Source organism: Schistocerca serialis, chromosome 7 (genome assembly GCF_023864345.2).
Source record: "Schistocerca serialis cubense isolate TAMUIC-IGC-003099 chromosome 7, iqSchSeri2.2, whole genome shotgun sequence".
NCBI lineage: Eukaryota > Metazoa > Arthropoda > Insecta > Orthoptera > Acrididae > Schistocerca > Schistocerca serialis.
In genome coordinates, this window is record NC_064644.1 from 193,924,972 (window position 1) to 193,936,342 (window position 11,371).

Here is an 11,371-nt window from a genome sequence, read left to right on the forward strand (position 1 = left end):
AGATGCGTTCGCCTAAAAAATAGCCGGCTTGATTAATTCGCCCTCACGTACAACAACGAAGGAAACAGCGCACTGCTTCAGGAGGAACAGTAAACATTCCACACAACGTTCTATGTCTTTAATTTTTGTTGGTTACAGAATTACAGCACGCGCGATTAGCCGAGCGGTCTATATCGCTGCAGTCATGGACTGTGCGGCTGGTCCCGGCGGAGGTTCGAGTCCTCCCTCGGGCATGGGTGTGTGTGTTCGTCCTTAGGATAATTTAGGTTAAGTAGTGTGTAAGCTTAGGGACTAATGACCTTAGCAGTTAAGTCCCATATGATCTCACACAAATTTGAATTTTCTTGAGAATTACAGCTGCCAGAATGCAACCCAAAAACAAACGCGCAGAAGGTGTTCAACAAATTCAACTTCTTATTAATGGACTTTTGAATTCTGTTGACAAGATCAATTGCGGCTCTTCTCAGGTTGTCATGGTGTTCTTTTATGATGACAGCGCCATTCATTATTCGAACGATCAGTTGGTCTGTTATATTTCTGCCAGTACATCTACGGAGGAATGTCAGATACAGATGATGTCACTTTACTACTAGAATTTTCATGGGCCCCCTCATGCTAGAATATCCATCCATGAAGCCACAGCGAACTTCCAATAGTGTTGAAAGCTCGTTTTCAAGAAAGTGTACATAATGGGGCTGTGAAAGATGATAACACAATAGGCCAACAGATGAAAAATTCAGTTCTGAAACTCAAGAATAACTGCAACTTGAACTTCAGAACAAGATATGATTTTCGATGAATAAACCAATACCAACTGGAGTATTAATATGCGAAATGAAAACTTTTCTCTGTAACAAGCTGTGTCAGAGTAACCAATAAAAAACGAACACACGTTTTAGGTGCTGTTTTATTCGAATTTGTCTTTATCACCAGCTCCTAAAATAATAAACATTTTTTACATATGCAGACTGAGGCGGCGAATGAAAATTTGCACTGTGACTGGGATTCGAACCCAGGTCTCCTGGTCACTAGGTGGATGCGCTAATCGCTACAGACAGTGAATTTGCACAACTGCACGGACTACCCTAGCCTGCCTCCCTCATCAACCCAACTGCCCAGTCACGTCTCAGTCCCCTTGGTACACCCCCTAAATTCGAACAGCATTGTAAAGGCTTTCCACCTCTACTTGAATAGTACCTCAGCACTGAATGAAACAGGTGAATACGGTTGGAAGGCCTCTACGATGGTGTTTGAGTTTAGGGGGAATACCAATGGGGCTGAGGTAACACTAAAGACTCCATCTTCAGGTCACAAGTGGCCCATCGGGACCATCCGACAGCCGTATCATCCTCAGATGAGGTTGTGGATAGGAGGGGTCTGTTGTCAGCACAACTCTCTCCCGGTCGTTATGATGGTTTTCTTTGGCCAGAGCCGCTACTATTCGATCGAGTAGCTCCTCAATTGGCATCACGAGGCTGAATGCACACCAGAAAATGGCAACAGCGCAAGGCCGCCCAGATGGTCACCACCCATCAAAGTGCCGGCCACGGCCGATATCGCTTCGGTGATCTGACGGGAACCAGTGTATCCACTACGGTAAGGCCATTGCCAGTGGGGCTGAGGCGTGAATAGGAATTTGGATTAAGGAAGGAGGTGGGCTAAGGTAGTCTGGGCAGTTGTGCAAAGCCATAGTGCCAGGGCGGAATAGTGTTTAGCACATTTGCAAATGTTCAAATGTGTGTGTGAATTCCTAAGGGACCAAACTGCTGGGGTCATCAGTCCCTGGACATACACACAACTTAAACTAACTTATGCTAAGAACAACACACATACGCACATCCCCTCAGGAGGACTCAAACCTCCAGCAGGAGGGGCTGTGCAATCAGTGACATGGAACCTCTAACCAGGCGGCCACTCTTTAGGGATAGCTCATCTGTCTTGTCAGCAGATGACCTGGGTTTGAATCCTACCCTTGGTAAAAATTTTCATTCGTGGCTTCAGTTTGCGTGTATACAACATAGGTGTCTGAGACTTGAAAACGTCTCTGGAATCAGAGAGCACATCTGTAGCTGTCAAAGGGTTAATGAAAGCACTCCGTCTTCAGGCCACAAGTGGCCCAACGGGACCATCCGACCGCCGTGTCATCCTCGGCTGAGGATGCTGATAGGAGGGGCGTTGGGTCAGCACACCGCTCTCCCGGTCGTTACGATGGTTTTCTTTGACCAGAGCCGCTACTATTCGATCGAGTAGTTCCTCAATTGGCATCACGAGGCTGAGTGCACCCCGAAAAATGGCAACAGCACATGGTGGCCGGACGGTCACCCAACCAAGCACCGGCTATGCGTGACCGTGCTTAACTTCGGTGATCTGACGGGAACCAGTGTATTCACTGCGACATGGACGTTACCCAAAGGGTTTATGAAGCAAGTTTCTAATACATAGTGTAAGATTCATTGTAAACCTGCCACTGCTTAAAATGTATGAAATAGTCAAACTGCAATTTACCTACGTGGTAAATGTTTTGCTTCAATACTACTGAATGCTACTGTCAGTTCTGGTCTCTCGTTTGACACTTGCAAGTGAGTTATAAACACGTCAGTCACTTTGAACCTCACCCTTTTACGGTTACGAGATGCCTCTGGAGGAAAGATGAGCGGGATAAAGTATTTATTTATTACCAAATGATACCCTTTTAATCACGTTCAAATTCGTACATCCCCTTTAATCACGTTCTATCTCGTACATCTTCCTGACTGAGTGGATGGATGTATCTGTCTCTTTTAAAATATCCGTGGAGAACTAGAGACCCAAATCCAGCCTGCATGAGCTGTGCTAACCTTACAGTATTTTGGTACTTGTGGAGTCTGTTGTAAACGCAGGGTGTGTCAGCGATGTTGCCTGGGCTCTCGGCGCACAACATTTGGCTTTAATGTAGAATTTTTTGTTTTCTCATTCTCTTAGAGAGGACGGATCAGCACTTTCCTTGTTGTCGGCGCCTTGTGAGTATGGTACAGTATCTTCATTGATTTACAATTACACGGGATTAGCAGAGCGGTCTAGGGCGCTGCAATCATGGACTGTGCGGCTGGTCCTCCCTCGGCATGAGTGTGTGTGTTTGTCCTTAGGATAATTTAGGTTAAGTAGTGTGTAAGCTTAGAGACTGATGACATTAGCAGTTAAGTCCCATAAGATTTCAGATGCATTTGAACAATTTTTTGCAATTACACATAGTTTTCAATTAGACATCATGCTATTATCCCATCATGTAGTAATTTTCAATCGCTTTTCATTTAATGCGACAATAGCTATTTTCGAGTTTACATTTTCGGTTGTACTTAATCAAATTTCGTGTGTAGAATGCTTTTTGGTGAGATGCTCCCACGTCCACTTACTGATCAATGAGCTTAATTTTTTATGCATTGGTTTATTTCTAAACTAGCCAAATAGCCATTGTTATCCGTGTGTATATTTATTTCAGTCTTCTATTAGTCCTTATCCCTCTTCCCCCCCCCCCCCCCCGTCTTTCTCTGTCTATCTGCTCCTCTACCTCTCCTTCCATCTTCTCCTCTCCTCACTTTCTGTCCTCCTCCTATTCCCTTTCTCCGTCCATTTCCTCCTGCCTCTATCAGTCCATCTGATCCTCTCTCTGTCCTTATCCATCTCCTTATTTTTCCTTTCTCTGTCCATCTGCTCCTCCCCTCTCTGTCCCTCTGTCTATCAGCTCTTTCCCCATCTTTCCATCTACTCATCCCCCTCTCCATCTGCTCCTCAACCTCTATCACCCCCTCACCTCCTCTATTTCTCGACTTCCTCCTGCCCCTCTCCCTGTCCACCTCAACCTGCCCCCTCTCTCTGTCGATTCTCTTTTTACTCTTTTCTCTGTCCAGCTCCTCCTCCAAACTAGCTTCGTTCATCTCTTCCTCCTCCCTTCTCTGTTCATCTCCTTCTCTTTCCTTTCTCAGTCCACCTCTTCCTCTCCCTTGTCTCTGTCCATCTCGCGGCGCGGAGTGGCCGCGCGATTTGGGTTGCCAAGTCACCGACTGTGCTGACTGTGCGGCCTCTCCCGCAGGACGTTGTAGTCCTCCCTCGGGCATGGGTGTGTGTGTCGTTCTTAGAATAAATTAGTTTAAGTATTGTGTAAGTCTAGAGATCGATGACCTCAGCAGTTTGGTCCCTTAGGAATTCACAGACATTTGAACTTTTTTCTCCATCTCCTCCTCCACCCTTCATCCCTATTTCCTACTCCCCATCTTCTGTCCATCTCCTCCTCTCCCGTACCTGTGTCCATCTCTCCTTCCGCCTCTCTGTCCGTTCATCTCTTTCTCACACGATCTCTCTCCACGTTATCATCCACACTCTAGCGATTGCTGGTTCTTACAGATAGTAAGTAATTTGTGTACCGCGTTTGGTCCAGACTGATCCATGGGTTTAGAAGGAGCTTTTTACTCGTGGCTTCGCCCGCCTACGCGCGTCACATTTTATTTTATTTATTTATTTATTTTTTAGTTATCAGTCTTCTGACTGGTTTGATTTGACCTGCCACGAATTCCTCTCCTGTGCCAGCCTCTTCATTCCAGAGTATCCGTTGAAACCTACGTCCTCAATTATTTGATGGATGTATTCCAATGTCTGTCATCCTCAACAGGTTTTTTTCTTTCTACAGCCCACTCTAAATACCATGGAAGTCATTCCCTGATCTCTTAACAGATGGGGTTCTGTTTCTTCTCCTTGTCAGTGTTTTCCACGTTTCCCTTTCGCCTCCGATTCTGCACAGAACATACTAATTCGTCACCTTATCAGTCCACCTAATTTTGAACATTGAGCCTATACCACCACATCTGAAATGCTCCAGTTCTCTTCAGTTCATATTTTCCCACAGCCAATATTTCACCACCATGCAGCTCTGTGCTCCAAATGTACATTCACATAATTTTTTTCCTCAAATTAAGGCCTATGTTTGATACTAGTAGCTTTCACTTGGCCAGGAATGCCCTCTTTGGCAGTTCTACTCTGCTTTTGATGTCCTCCTTGCTCCGTCCGTCATTGGTTATTTTACTGCCTAGGTAGCAGAATTCCTTAACTTCATTGACTTCGTGACCATCAATCCTCATGTTAAGTTTCTCGCTGTTCTCATTTCTACTACTTCTCATTACCTTCGTCTTTCTCCGATTTACTCTCAAACCATACTGTGTACTCATTAGACTGTTCATTCCGTTCAGCAGATCATTTAATTCTTCTTCACTTTCACTCAGGATAGCAATGTCATCAGCGAATCGTATCATTGATATCCTTTCACCTTGTATTTTAATTCCACTCCTGAACCTTTCTTTTATTTCCATCATTGCTTCCTCGATGTACAGATTGAAGAGTAGGGGCGAAAGGCTACAGCCTTGTCTTACACCCTTCTTAATACGAGCACTTCGTTCTTGATCGTCCACTCTTATTATTCCCTCTTGGTTGTTGTACATATTGTATATGACCCGTCTCTCCCTATAGCTTACCCCTACTTTTTTCAGAATCTCGAACAGCTTGCACCATTTTATACTGTCGAACGCTTTTTTCAGGTCGACAAATCCTATGAAAGTTTCTTGATTTTTCTTTAGCCTTGCTTCCATTATTAGCCGTAACGTCAGAATTGCCTCTCTCGTTCCTTTACTTTTCCTAAAGCCAAACTGATCGTCACCTAGCGCATTCTCAATTTTCTTTTCCATTCTTCTGTATATTATTCTTGTAAGCAGCTTCGATGCATGAGCTGTTAGGCAGATTGTGCGATAATTCTCGCACTTGTCAGCTCTTGTCGTCTTCGGAATTGTGTGGATGATGCTTTTTCGAAAGTCAGATGGTATATCGCCAGACTCATATTTCGACACACCAACGTGAATAGTCGTTTTCTTGCCACTTCCCCCAATGATTTTAGAAATTCTGATGGAATGTTATCTATCCCTTCTGCCTTATTTGACCGTAAGTCCTCCAAATCTCTTTTAAATTCCGGTTCTAATACTGGATCCCCTATCTCTTCTAAATCGACTCCTGTTTCTTCTTCTATCACATCAGACAAATCTTCACCCTCATAGAAGCTTTCAATGTATTCTTTCCACCTATCTGCTCTCTTCTCTGAATTTAACAGTGGAATTCCCGTTGCACTCTTAATGTTACCACCGTTGCTTTTAATGTCACCAAAGGTTCTTTTGACTTTTCTGTATGCTGAGTATGTCCTTCCGACAATCATACCTTTTTCGATGTCTTCACATTTTTCCTGCAGCCATTTCGTCTTAGCTTCCCCGCACTTCCTATTTATTTTATTCCTCAGCGACTTGTATTTCTGTATTCCTGATTTTCCCGGAACATGTTTGTACTTCCTCCTTTCATCAATCAACTGAAGTATTTCTTCTGTTACCCATGGTTTCTTCGCAGCTATCTTCTTTGTACCCATGTTTTCCTTCCCAACTTCTGTGATGGCCCTTTTTAGAGATGTCCATTCCTCTTCAACTGTACTGCCTACTGCGCTATTCCTTATTGCTGTATCTATAGCGTTAGAGAACTTCAAACGTATCTCATCATTCCTTAGTACTTCCGTATCCCACTTCTTTGCGTATTGATTCTTCCTGACTAATGTCTTGAACTTCAGCCTACTCTTCATCACTACTATATTGTGGTCTGAGTCTATATCTGCTCCTGGGCACGCCTTACAATCCAGTATCTGATTTCGGAATCTCTGTCTGACCATGATGTAATCTAATTGAAATCTTCCCGTATCTCCCGGCCTTTTCCAAGTATATCTCCTCCTCTTGTGATTCTTGAACAGGGTAATCGCTATTACTAGCTGAAACTTTTTACAGAACTCAATTAGTCTTTCTCCTCTTTCATTCCTTGTCCCAAGCCCATATTCTACTGTAACCTTTTCTTCTACTCCTTCCCCTACAACTGCATTCCAGTCGCCCATGACTATTAGATTTTCGTCCCCCTTTACATACTGCATTACCCTTTCAATATCCTCATACACTTTCTCTATCTGTTCATCTTCAGCTTGCGACGCCGGCATGTATACCTGAACTATCGTTGTCGGTGTTGGTCTGCTGTCGATTCTGATTAGAACAACCCGGTCACTGAACTGTTCACAGTAACACACCCTCTGCCCTACCTTCCTATTCATAACGAATCCTACACCTGTTATACCATTTTCTGCTGCTGTTGATATTACCCGATACTCATCTGACCAGAAATCCTTGTCTTCCTTCCACTTCACTTCACTGACCCCCACTATATCTAGATTGAGCTTTTGCATTTCCCTTTTCAGGTTTTCTAGTTTCCCTACCACGTTCAAGCTTCTGACATTCCACGCCCCGACTCGTAGAGCGTTATCCTTTCGTTGATTATTCAATCTTTTTCTCATGGTAACCTCCCCCTTGGCAGTCCCCTCCTGGAGATCCGAATGGGGGACTATTCCGGAATCTTTTGCCAATGGAGAGATCATCATGACACTTCTTCAATTACAGGCCACATGTCCTGTGGATACACGTTACGTATCTTTAATGCAGTGTTTTCCATTGCATCCTCATGTCGTTGATCATTGCTGATTCTTCCGCCTTTAGGGGCAATTTCCCACCCCTAGGACAAGAGAGTGCCCTGAACCTCTATCCGCTCCTCCGCCCTCTTTGACAAGGCCGTTGGCAGAATGAGGCTGACTTCTTATGCCGGAAGCCTTCGGCCGCCAATGCTGATTATTTATCAAAATTTAGGCAGTGGCGGGGATCGAACCTGGGACCGAAGACGTTTTGATTATGAATCAAAGACGCCACCCCTAGACCACCGGCGAATAAGTCCACATCGGTGTCTTAAACCCTTTTTAATCCAAGCACTTCGTTCTTTGACGTCCATTTTTATAATTGCCTCTTGGCTATTGTACATATGGTATATTACCAATCTCTCACTATAGCTTACATCTATTTTTCTCAGAATTTAGAATATATTGCGCCATTTTAATTTATCGTACTGCTTTTCCAGGTCGACAAATATTTTGACCGTGTCTCGATTTTTATTTAGTTTTGTTTCCACTATCAACCGCAACGTCGGAATTCCATCCCCAGTGCCTTGACATTTCCTAAAGCCAAACTGATCGTCATGTAACACATCCTCAATTTTCCTTTCCCTTGTACTGTATATTATTCTCGTCAGCGACTTGGACGCATGAGCTGTTAAGTTGGTTGTGCTATAATTCTCGCACTTGTCAGCTCTTGCAGTCTTCGGAATTGTGTGGATGATATTTTGTCGAAAACCAGATGGTATGTCGCCAGACTCATACATTCTACACACCAACGTGAGTAGTCGCTTTGTTGCCACTTCCCCCAATGATTTTAGAAATTCTGATGAAATGTTATCTATCGCTTCTGCCTTATTAGATCATAAGTCTTTCAATACTCCCTGAAATTCTGATTCTACTACTAGGTCCCCTACCTCTTCTAAATCGACTCCTATTTCTTCTTCTTTCACATCAGACGAATCTTCCCCGTCATGGAGGCTTTAAATGTACTCTATCCACCTATCCGCTCTCTCGTCTAATTTCAACAGTGTAATTCCCGTTGCACTCTTAATGTTACCATCCTTTCCTTTCTTTCCGCCGAACGTTGTTTTGGCTTTCCTATGCGCTGAGTCAATCTTTCCAACAATCATTTCTTTTTCGAATTTTTCACGTTTTCCATGCAGCCATTTTGCCTTAGCTTCCCTGCACATCCTATTCGTTTCATTCCTCAGTGACCTGTGTTTCAGTATTCCTGAATTTCCCTTAACATTTTTGTAATTCCTTCTTTGATTGATCAACTGAAGTATTTCTTCTGTTACCCATGATTTCTTCGCAGTTACCTGCTTTTTGCCGATGTTTTTCTTTGCAGCTTCTGTGATTGCCCTTTTTAGAAATGCCCATTCCTCTTCAACTGCAATCGCTACTGAGCTATTCTTTATTGCTACATCTACAGCCTTAGAGAACTTCAAGCATACCTCGTCATTCCTTAGTACTTCCGTATCCCATTTCTTTGTGCATTGACTCTTCTTGGCTGTTGTGTTAAACTTACTCCTACTCTCCATCACTAGTGCATTTTGATCTGAGTCTATATCAGCTCCTGGTTACGTCTTACAATCCAATACCTGATTTTCGAATATTTCTCTGACCATGATGTAATCTAACAGAAACTTTCCCGTCCCACCCGCCCTGTTCGAAGTATACATCCTCTTGTGATTCTTGAACAGAGTATTCGCTATTACTTGCTTAAATTTATGACAGAACGTAATTAGTCTTTCTCCTCTGTCATTCCTTGTCCCAAGCCCATATTCTCCTGTAACCTTTTCTTCTGCTCCTTCTCCTACAAGTGCTTTCCAGCCCCCATGAGTATTAGATTTTCATCTCCTTTACGTACTGTATTACCCTTTCAATATCCTCATATACTTTATCTGTCTCTTCATCTTCAGCTTGCGACGTCGGCACGCATACCTAAACTATCGTTGTCGTTGTTAGGTTGCTGTCGATTCTGATAAGAATAAACCCATCACTGAACTGTTCACAGTACACACTACCTTTCTATTCATAACGAATCCTACACCCTTTATACCATATTCTGCTGCTGTTGATATTACCCTATACTCATCTGACCCGAAATCCTTGTCTTCTTTTCATTTCACTTCACTGACTCCTGTTGTATTTATATCAAGCCTTTGCATTTCCCATTTCAAATTTTCTAGATTCCCTACCACGTTCAAGCTCTGACATTCCACGACCCGACTCATAGAACGCTATCCTTTCGTTGGTTATTCAGTCTTTCGCTCATGGTCACCTCCTCCTTGACATTCCCCTCCCGGAGATCCGAAAGGGGGACTATTCCGGAATCTTTTGGCAATGGAGAGAGCATTATGACAATTTTTCAACTACGGGACACATGTCCCGTGGATACACGTTATGTGTCTTTAATTCAGTCGTTTCCATCGCCTTCTGAATCCTCATGCTGTTGATCATTGCAGATTCTTCCACCTTTAGGGCTGTTTCCTACCGCAAGGACAAAAGAGTGCCCTGGACCTCTGTCCACTGCTCTGCCCACTTTGACAAGAGCGTTGGCAGGATGAGGGTGACCATACCGGAAGTCAGGGGAATGCAGTAGGTAGTATAGCACTTAGCAGCCCCATCAGTCTAATAAATCAGTAACAGCTTGCACTGCGCTGTACATGCTCGAGCATTTTCCTGCAAAATGTTGGTCAGTTCCTGCAGAAAGTGTCATCACTTTTGTTTCTAAGCTGGTCGTAGGTTGTTTCCAAAAATGAACAGCATAGAGACAGAAGTGATGACACTTTCTGCAGGACCTGCTCAAGCACGTACAGTGCAAGTTGTTACTTATTTGTTTGACTGGTGGGGCTGCTAAGTGCTATACCACCTACTACACTCCCCTGACTTAAGCCCTCGTAAGTTCAACTCGTTTTCTAAACTGAAGGAAACACTTCACGGCATTGGCTTCAGACCTGCTACAAATTTGTCGGGTGATAGACCACGCCACTCGAACTGTCAACACAACCGACACTGCTAAGAGTATCCTACGACTTCCATATCGCTGGCAACGGGTTATACACAATTCTGGTGACTACTTTGAAGATCAGTAAAACTTTGAAACACGTATCTATTTTGTACGAGCTGTAAATAAATAGTTGCCACTACTAAAGTTCCTGGCAACGGCCTTGCCGCGGTGGATATACCGGTTCCCGTCAGATCACCGAAGTTAAGCGCTGTCGGGCGTGGCCGGCACTTGGATGGGTGACCATCCGGGACGCCATGTGCTGTTGCCATTTTTCTGGGTGCACTCAGCCTCGTGGTGCCAATTGAGGAGCTACTCGACCGAATAGTAGCGGCTCCGGTCAAAGAAAACCATCGTAACGACCGGGAGACCGGTGTGCTGACCACACGCCCCTCCTATCCGCATCCTCAACTGAGGATGACACGGCGGTCGGATGGTCCCGATGGGCCACTTGTGCCCTGAAGACGGAGTGCATTAAAGTTCCAAACCTCATAGTACCAAGATAACAGCGGCTGAAATCTATGCCCCACCTTCAGGATTCCATTTCAAATAAAAGAAGTAGGTACATATTTATAAACGTTGCGGAATCTCTAACAATTTATTTTTGAGCAGCATATAATATAGTAATACACTTTATTTTTGGCGAGCACAGTGTACACCGTCGACCCAAAAACAATAACTTCAGTCGTTCGGTTCCAGCCAAAGTTTTCGGCGGTTTCCCTTGGTAACCAAGCGAGTGCTGGCACTGGAAACCCTCTCCAAAATATTCCCGATTGGAAGTTCCGTTGCCTAGCAGAGATTTTTCTGCAACAACTAGCCCA

General features: G+C 44.1%; 1 pseudogene; it reads left to right on the top strand.

The window, feature by feature from the left end:
• Nucleotides 1–10,703: 10,703 nt before the first annotated feature.
• On the top strand, nt 10,704–10,821 carry LOC126413708 (5S ribosomal RNA; annotated as a pseudogene).
• Nucleotides 10,822–11,371: the final 550 nt, after the last annotated feature.